The sequence below is a fragment of the Canis lupus genome, chromosome 24 (genome assembly GCF_003254725.2).
Source record: "Canis lupus dingo isolate Sandy chromosome 24, ASM325472v2, whole genome shotgun sequence".
Lineage (NCBI taxonomy): Eukaryota > Metazoa > Chordata > Mammalia > Carnivora > Canidae > Canis > Canis lupus.
The window spans coordinates 35,182,476-35,191,615 of NC_064266.1; positions in this window are offsets into that span (position 1 = coordinate 35,182,476).

The following is a 9,140-nucleotide window of genomic DNA, read 5'->3' on the forward strand; positions in this document are numbered from 1 at the left end:
AGCAGGTTTCCATCCCATAAAAGCAAACATGGGTCAGTAGCATCCCCACAGACCTGCCATTTAGCTGCTAAATGGAAAAGGGTCTGCTAATGATATTGGCCTTGTGGGTTATTGGAAGAAATCCTGTTTAGAGGAACTTCCAGGACAAAGTTGCCAGTGTTTTGATTCATATGCATGTGATATATTAGTTACAATGATCCATACACGGGCTGGGATACAAGTAAATATGTCGATAGGGTTATTTCTTATGCCTATGTAAGATTAACAGCCTAACCCAGAATTACCCAAGGGATGTTCGGGGAATCTGTGTCCTCATGTGCCCCATGTGACATGCTTAGAATTTAAAAAGATAGAGTGCAAGGAAAGGTGAGATCAGGTGCACACTTCTTATTCCAGAATTGTCCTTTTGTTGTGAATCCCAATACCTTCACGGCCCTGATGAACGGGATGGGCATTTGCTGCCCATCTCCTCTTCTAGCTGTGGCACATGGCCCAAGAAACAGACAAGGAGCGAGCGACGAGAGGTAAAGAGGGAAGCAGAGACCGTTAAAGTCCGCGCTAACCCTGGGATCTGGCACCAGGGACCTGAGTGCGAGCAGTCTTGGGTTTTGAGAGGAAGCTGCCGCCCAGCTCCAGGCACCCCGTGTGCTCACCCACCCAAGCGGCTCATGCAGACTCCTTCGTCCCCCTCCTGTCACCTCCTGTTTCCAGCTGGGCAGCCAGGTGATGGGTGCAGCTCCCACCCATCCGTCACAGAGCTGGAACCTGACGGCCACCGTGAGCTCTTGCGTGACCCAAGTGCCAAAAGGTTTGGTTCTGTCCACGGAGTGGACAGGCCTGGGCTTGACCCTGGCCGTGTCTGCTGCCACTGTGCTCCTTTCCCACTTAACACTTTTCCATGGAGATAGATTAAGGGTCAAATAGCGTGATCTTCAAGGCTGGGGATTTGTTTCCAAGTAGTCATCGGAAATTCTGGGAGTTGCAAGGAAGGGGCAGTGGGAAACTTCAGTGCCATCCTGTTAGTGCAGACTCCCCAGGCTCGGGGGCACTGTCCCCAGTGAGCTGCCCTCACTTCACACACCTGCTGCAGGTTTGAGGGTGCCTGGGGCACCCACGCTTCTGACCAACTGACTATGAATTTAGGGGGTCCCGTGATCTGCTCCTGTTCAATAATTTACTAGAATGACTCACAGAACTCACTGTCCTTATTGAGTTGCTATAAAGGCTGCCAAGCAGAACCAGCCAAAAGAACGACACATGGGGTGAGGTCCGTGAGGGTCTCAACTACAGAGGTCCCCTGTCCTCTCCTGGTGGAACCAGGACACATCATTGTCCTGGCACATCAGTGTGTTCACCAACCAGGAAATTCCCTCCCAGAAGCGGAGACAAACACCTACACATTCTTCGTTATGGAGAACAGGATGGTGGGTGGAATCCTATTTCCATCCACATACTGGTCCATCCTGTCCCAGTGCCACCCATGGCGCCTCCTCCCCGGCTATGGGCTGAAACCCAGGAGCAAGAAAGACTAGGGTAAGAATATTGGTGAGCATAAGTTCTTCTACTTGGGTTTTTTCTGTTTCTCCTTCTGCTGAAGACAGAATTTGCATCGCTCTTGGGAAGATACGCCTCTGTCTCTCTCAGCCCAGGGGTGTCCTGCTCTGGCTCCAGGTGTGGGCAGGTGACCCATGCCAATCAGCGCAGCAGCTACACTGACCACCTGGATTTTCTCCAGGTGGGTCCACTCAGATGCAGTCTTCAAACTGTTACTGAAATCGTCAAATAGAGAGGCATTCTTTTTATGCCGAATTTCGTGTTGTAATACTATATGCTGAGAAATTCTGAGAGACATCATAAGGAAAGAATTTGCCTGCCCCGAAGCCACATGATAGAAGCAAAGATGAAAGACAAAAAGTCAAAGAGGCCAAGTCCTGATTGAAATAATTGAAGCCAGTGGCTCAGGCCAGGCCTGAAGACTGGCCGCTCCCCTCTGGACATAGTGATCATGCGTCCAAAAGATTTATTTTTTCATTTTATTTAAAGTCCAGTGATTCTCCTTGAACTCAGTGTTGGTCCTTACAGCTCACTCTTCTCGGGATGCAGGACTGTCTTTCAAGAAACAGTTTCAAACCTTTTTTCTTCAGCTTTAGGAAATTGTTCTTGAATTACAGGGCTTAAGTATTCGCTTCGTTCACTTGCTACTATTCTTCCTTTGGGGATTCCTTTTATCTGTATGTTGGTTCTTTTTTTCCCTCCCGCCGTCAACAATTTTTTTCACTTTCTCTCCTAACGTTTGCCTCCGATCCCTCCCCACACCTTCCTCCTCTCTGCCTCCTAAAGCCTTTGAAGCAAATGCTTAATCAATTATCCCCTCCCTCCCCACCATCTTCACAGGACTCTCCCAACCCTCCTGTATCAACCAGCCTTAACCCAAACCTGACTTTCTCTCTCAAATGGATTGTCTCCCTCGTCCTTAAGGTATCACTTTCCTTCTTCTGACTTCAAAAGTAGGTGTTGCTTGAATCTCTCGCCTGGTGTCTACACCACCCCTCCAAAGCTCTCTATGCCCTCTTCTGGAAACGCCCCTTTACCCTCCTTCATTCTGTGAAGACTTGAACTCTTAGCTCACCTTCTTGTTTTGTTTTGTTTTGTTTTTCACTCTTGCCTACAACCTTAACATCCACCAATGTTCACACTTTGGCTCTAGTTTCCATTAGATGCATCAGTTTGGGCAAGGGCTTTATTTGCTTGTGCCTCAGTTTCCCCATCTGCAAAATAGGATTAATGATGGTCTGACCTTAGACAGTTGTTGTAATGACAACAGGAGAGAAAGCAAATAAAATGCTAAGGACAATGCCTGGCCCATAAATGGCTCCAACTAGACTTACTATCACTGCTGTCCTTATCTGGCTTACTGGAGGAGCATCAGTGGCCTCTGAGCTGAAATGCTGGCATGTATAAGGGAAAAAAAAAACAAACCTGGGATTTCATTCTCGTGTCCCAGAAGGTGCCATCTCAGAGCCATGAGTTTACAAGCTGTTCAAAGAAATGATGATAACACTTCCATCTCTGAGCAAACCAGCACACTATCAGCCTCTGCTCAAAAGTAATCATTCATAACGATAAGGGAGGGGAGCAGGAGGGTTTTCAACATCAAGCTCAGTGATCACCAATGCATGAGGCTGTTTCACTCCCATGGATGCCCCAACACCTCTCCAAGGGCATATTTCTATGGCCACCAACTGTCCCCCACCTCTCGCCCCCACTGCCATTCTATGCCCACATGGCCCTCGAATCTCCTCTGTTCCTTCCCCATCAGCACATTTCACCCGTGGATTTCATATCTTCACACAAACTGTTTTCTGAAAACTCTTGGCCTCCCCTCCAGTGATTTGTCATCAGCAAGTAGAGTGATGGGAAGGGCCTCTTCATTAACCATGATGATTCACAGAGTTCCATGCAAGAGCCCATAAAAAGCAACCTTTATTTTCCCTAAATAATATAAAACCATCATTAGTCATCTCACCCAATCCCTGTCCTGAGTGACCTTCCTGCTCATTTTACCTTCTACAAATTAATGGACATCACTATATTTTGGGGTGCACATTTGGGATGGGAGGTCAGTAGAGTTGCCCAGAAGACCTCTGCCTTCCTTTCAATAAAACATCATGCACTGTGGTTTCAACCCATTTCTATTTTTCTTACTTCATATACCTGGGCAAGGGTCTTCCATACTCAAGAGTCCAGGCTTTGTGAACCAACACAGCAGAACTCTGAATAGTGTTCCTCTCCTCCTGCCTTCACCAAATCTTGAATTTACTGGCTGGGATGAATACTTAGGTCAACATATGGAGGACAGCATCCTTGTCTAGGAAAACAACCTCCACAATGTGCTGGCCCATCAGAAAACAGACTGAAATTATATGCTGAAGCACAGTGGAAATTTTCCTCTGCATGTTTTATGTAAACAAGTTCATTTGTTCATTCAATGAATCCACAGTTCTTCAAAGGCCCTGTTTATATTAAAAGAAAGAAGCAGAAAGATTTGGATTGGCTGGCAGCCAGCTCTACACCTACAGAGTTGTCAAGCTGTTAGAGCAACATTCAGGAGCTCAGATGTTTATGTTGAGATGTGCTCTTAAGCCAAAAGTAAAATATTGTTTTTGGATGCACCAGCCAGATGTGTGAGCAATGGAATCACATCTTCAGAGACAAAATGACCAGTGTTTTGCAAAAGGGCAGAGCTGAGCTAAGAAGGGCCCTCAGATCATGGGCAGCCCCGAGGACCCACGTTTTCTATGTCTTACAGAGCAGCACACAGAGGCTTTTACCTTAGGTAATTTTAAAGCGACAAAGAAGAGAAAGTGCCCAATGTCAAGACATTAACATATGACAGTCTCTGGTCTATTTCTTTGGATTCTAGAAAAAAAACATCTACCCACTAAAGACATAAAAGTTGAGTCCTTTCCCAGTCTGGTGTCTTCTTGTATTTACTGTTTATGAAAAGCATGTAGTAATCAACTAGTAGCTTCAAGAGAGGATTTGTGAGAAAGAAAGTCTTATACCAGTCAGGATTCTTTGGTGGCTGGTGACAGAAACTCCAACTCAGGCTGGATTCCCTAAACCAGGGATTTTACTGGGCCACAAATCTGAAGTAGGGTGTCACCATGTGGGTCTTTCTCCACCTTTCATTCACTTGGGTTGACTGCATTCTAGGCAGACTTTGCACACCAAGCATAAAGGGGCCACCATCTCCTCCATCTCAAAACCTTAACTTCTCAGCAACAGCAAGAGAAGGAGAGTAACTTTTGCAGTTACTCTTGCTGATGGCTGAGAATTGGCTTTTATCAACTCTGATGGGGTCACATGACCACATCTCAGCCAATCACTGCAGTCACGACAGCCTTCTGATTAGCATGGCCCTGGACTCTGCCAAACTGTAGGAACAGAGATAGGGAAGGGGTGTCCTCCAAAGAAAATAGGATTGACTGCAAAGAGAAAGGAAAGTGGATTTGGGAGCAGAGAAAAATCTGGTCTGAAAAAACACAGAATAGAAAAAAAAATTAAAAAAGAAAATGAGTGTGTTTGGTTTGCAAAAGATTATAATTAAGATGAATCCTGGAATCTTCAAGTTGAAAGCACCATCCCAGATCTAGACCAACTTTCCAAACATCTTTTTTAAAAGCAACCCAAAGTTACGGAAACGTCCACCATGGAAACACCAGGACTGAACTATTTGGTTTAAAGAGGAAAGGGAATGGAGGGAAAAAAAAACTCACCACCCCTTCTTAATTTTCCCAATGCTGGCACTTTTCCCCAAGCTCCTCCTCAGAAACTGAGGGAAGACCTCTAAAAACTGCTGGGGTCCCCACATGACTTCAGAGGTTACGTAGATAACTGCCCTAGAATAACATCGCCTCCGCAGCAAGAAGAGGCTCTTTCTAGCTCAATTCTCCTTCACTTTTGCTGATTTTGTCAAGGGGAAAGTCAAAGTTTAGTGTTGATATATTTTACTCAATTTTATAGCTCTTGCTAATGCTTATTTGAAAGATAAGAGATCACAGCCTTGGGCTCAGAGCCCTCTATAGGTCACAGTATTAGGCTAGAATTTAACATAAATATTTTTGTTTTAATTGCTTTGATTTTTAGTATTTTCTTCTGTTTGGGAACACGATGCTGGTGTTCCATTTTATGATGGTGACGTGTACGTATGTTTGTTTCTTTTTTTCTTTTCCCTCTTTTGAGTCACCCAGCTTCGTCTCCCTTCTGGACCCTGGGGCTACCCGAGGTGGCTCATCATCCTTTAATCAGTGATTTTGGCTTTTTAAAAAAATTATAATGAAACTATGGCTGTGTCCAAAGATCAGAGCTCTACTCATGATTTCTAGCAGTGCTTGCCACCAGGCTCAACCCATGTGCCAGATGCCCTTCTAGCTACTTGGCAGTACAAACTCATTCAATCTTCAAAGCCACCCTGGTGGGTATGTTTGGGGATGATCTATATTTTCAGGTAAGGATACTGAGGCACAGGGGGCTGGAGTCACGGGAGCAGAGACTTGAACCCTGGCAACCCGGCTCTGAAGCACTCCCATAGCACTCTTCGGGTTCTGAGAGCTGCCCTTTGTGCCCCGTCAGAACAGGAACTACAGCCTGCACTGTCTGGGGCTTGCGAGCTCTTTCAAATCGATTGCCTTTGATCGTGAACCTTTTGGGGAAGCCTCTGAAGGACTAGGAACTCATCTTTCCAGCATCTCGGTTCTCCTCACCCTTTCTCCTCGTTCTCTGACCCTCAGAGCTGGTGTCCAGCACCCAAGACAGAGTCTATCCTCCCTGTGTGGAAAATAGAGGAGAAAGCCAAACAACAACAATAATAAAACCTCTTAGCCTCATGACATTGAAAATTCCAGCCATGGGCCCATGAGGTCTCAGGAGGGGCTCCCAGGGGAGAGCCAGGTCCTGCTCTGAGAGAGCATCATGCCTCTCCCTGTATGTGCAGAACTATAATCACATTTTTTTTTTTTAGAGAGGGAGAAAGAGCAAGGAAGGAGCAGAGGGAGAGAAAGAAAGAAAGAGAGAGAGAGAGAGAGAGAGAGAGAGAGAGAGAGAGTGAATCCTAAGCAGGCTCCACGCTCAGCATGGACTCAATCCCATGACCCTGAGATCATGACCTGAGCCTAAATCGAGAGTCCCACGCTTAACAAATTGAGCCATCCAGGCGCCCCTCCAATCACATCCCTTCATCAGGGGCCTTACTTTATTCAATGAGCCATCTGCCAAAGCCATGCGACCATTCAAGGTGTGCTCCCAGTGGGTGAGAGTTTGTAGGCATCTGTCCCACTGGCATCTCTCTCTCCAACATCTGGGATCCTCAACCAAGCAGCTGCCTCCTCACCCACCATCCCTGTCCCCAGCCCGTCTCTCGCTAGTCCTCTGCTACTTCCTGCCTCTTACCAAAGGGGAAAGAGGTTCTTTTCCAAGTTCCCCAGCTGCAGAGGTAGCCAAGGAAAGGGGCCCTTAAAAAGCACAAAGATTGTGAAAGAGGGAGGAGGAGGAAGCCAGGACTCAGCAGAAGGGTGGCGGGCATGGGGAGGCTGGGACACCATGCTGAGGCACTTTGAGAGATGGCCGGAGAGGACAGTTAGAAAGCCTGTCCCTTCATAAAGAGGAGGCTACACTCATTGAACCCACCGTCCTCAAAGAGATTGCAGGTATTGGACATTTCATTATGGCCAAAAATGGACTTTGACAAATTGCCAGATAGAAGTTCCAGGTGACTCAGTCGGTTCTAAAAAGGCTGTTTCTGGACACTGCTGAGCATTGAGGCTAGTTTCCCTTAAAGATGGTGGAAGAGACAAAATCCGGGGTCTTGTTGGGCCTGCTTGTTGTCCACCCCATATCTAGTCTCACTTCTCTTCCTTGGGAACAGAAGTTCAAGTTTAGCAGGGCACATGGCTTCTTAGAAGGAAGATGACTTGAAGAAGAAGAAGAAGAAGAAGAAGAAGAAGAAGAAGAAGAAGAAGAAGAAGAAGAAGAAGAAGAAGAAGAAGAAGAAGGAAGATGACTTTGCCCAGCACCCTGGCACTGATATCACGTGTTGAAGTAAAAGCACAAGAAATCCTGTGTGAGATTTCAGGGCAGAGAACAGGCTGAAGCAGAAGACGTGCCTTTTGTGTTCTGACCCCATTCCTCCTTCGGGCTACCTGGAATGTGGACACTATGGCTGGTGCTCAACAGCTATTTTGGGCCATGCGGTAGCCATGAGGATGAAACAATCCATGGTGTAGCAGCAGTAGGAAAGGTCTGTGTCTCTGATGACTTCATGGAGCTTCCACATTGGCCATGGCTATTTATCCCCCAAACTTCCTTTAAGTAAGAGAATACAAAAACATACATGTTTTTAAGTCACTGTTCTATCAGATTTTCTGTTTTATGTAACTGAATACAAGGGACAAGTAGTTTTGGGGGCTGACCAGGGTGAGGAGAACTTCTGAGGATCAAGCCAACACTTCTCAGCATGCACTTCAAGTCCTTCACAATCACAAACCAACTTTATCACCAAATGTTCCCCACCTGTCCCAGGACCCACCAGACTCTCTTCTCATTCTCACCTTCTTACCACCTCCTCTGCATGCCACGCTGCCTCCCACCTCTTGACCTGGCCCAGCCTCACTCCTCTGCTCCACAGATCTCACCCCATTTCAGAGCTCAACTTTTGATTTCCATCTCCATACTCTTTCTCAAATGTTCTGGGAGATACCTTCTGGAATGTCCAACTAGTATTGAATGATGTTACATCACAGGCCCTGGTTGGAGTTTTCTCTAAGTGTTTTCAGAATTGCACTGCTGTGAGGGCACCATCTCAGGGCACCCAACTCCTGGTTGGGTCCCTCCACCAGATTATCAGTCAAGGAAACATCCTCCCCAGCCAAGTAAAGGACAGACCCCCAAGTCGTCTACCTTTAGTGAATGCAGGTTGCTGACTCCCTCAGAGAGTTGAATGTTATTCAGAACACACACTTTGCACATTCTGTTCCATGGCCCAGCATGTTTGTCCCCTCATCAGCCAGGCCCAAATCCTCACCACCACCTACAAGTTCTGCATGGTTGGCCCTACCAGCCTCTCCTCTCACTGCACCTGCTCATTTATTTACCCACTACCCATGCCCCCAGCCAAACTGGCCTCCCTGATGCTCTTTGAGCATCCACCCCCTGTGCATCTCCACACTAGCTGTTCCTTCTGCCTGCGGTGTTCCTTCCTGGGTCTCCAGTGAATGTCACCTCCTCAGTGAGGCCTTCTGTGACCAGCACCAGTAGAATAGCCATCTCCTTCTCCCAGTTCAGTCACCATCATACTCTTTCTCAACACACACCATAATCTGAAGACATTCCCAAGCTTCAAGTCCCCTTATGCCCTTTCTGCGTGGTGTCCTCCAGTGCCCAGAGCACCTGTACATGCACCATAAATATATATTTATTGAGCAAATGAGTGGATGAGTGAGTGAACAAATAAAGTGAAGGTTCTACCTCTTTCAAGCGGGTTGGTGTGGGACTCCAAGCAAGACATCACACCTTGCTGAGCCTCACCTTCCCCATCTGCAAAGCCGTGCTAATTGGGGAAAGCTTTCTCTATAGGCCAAATT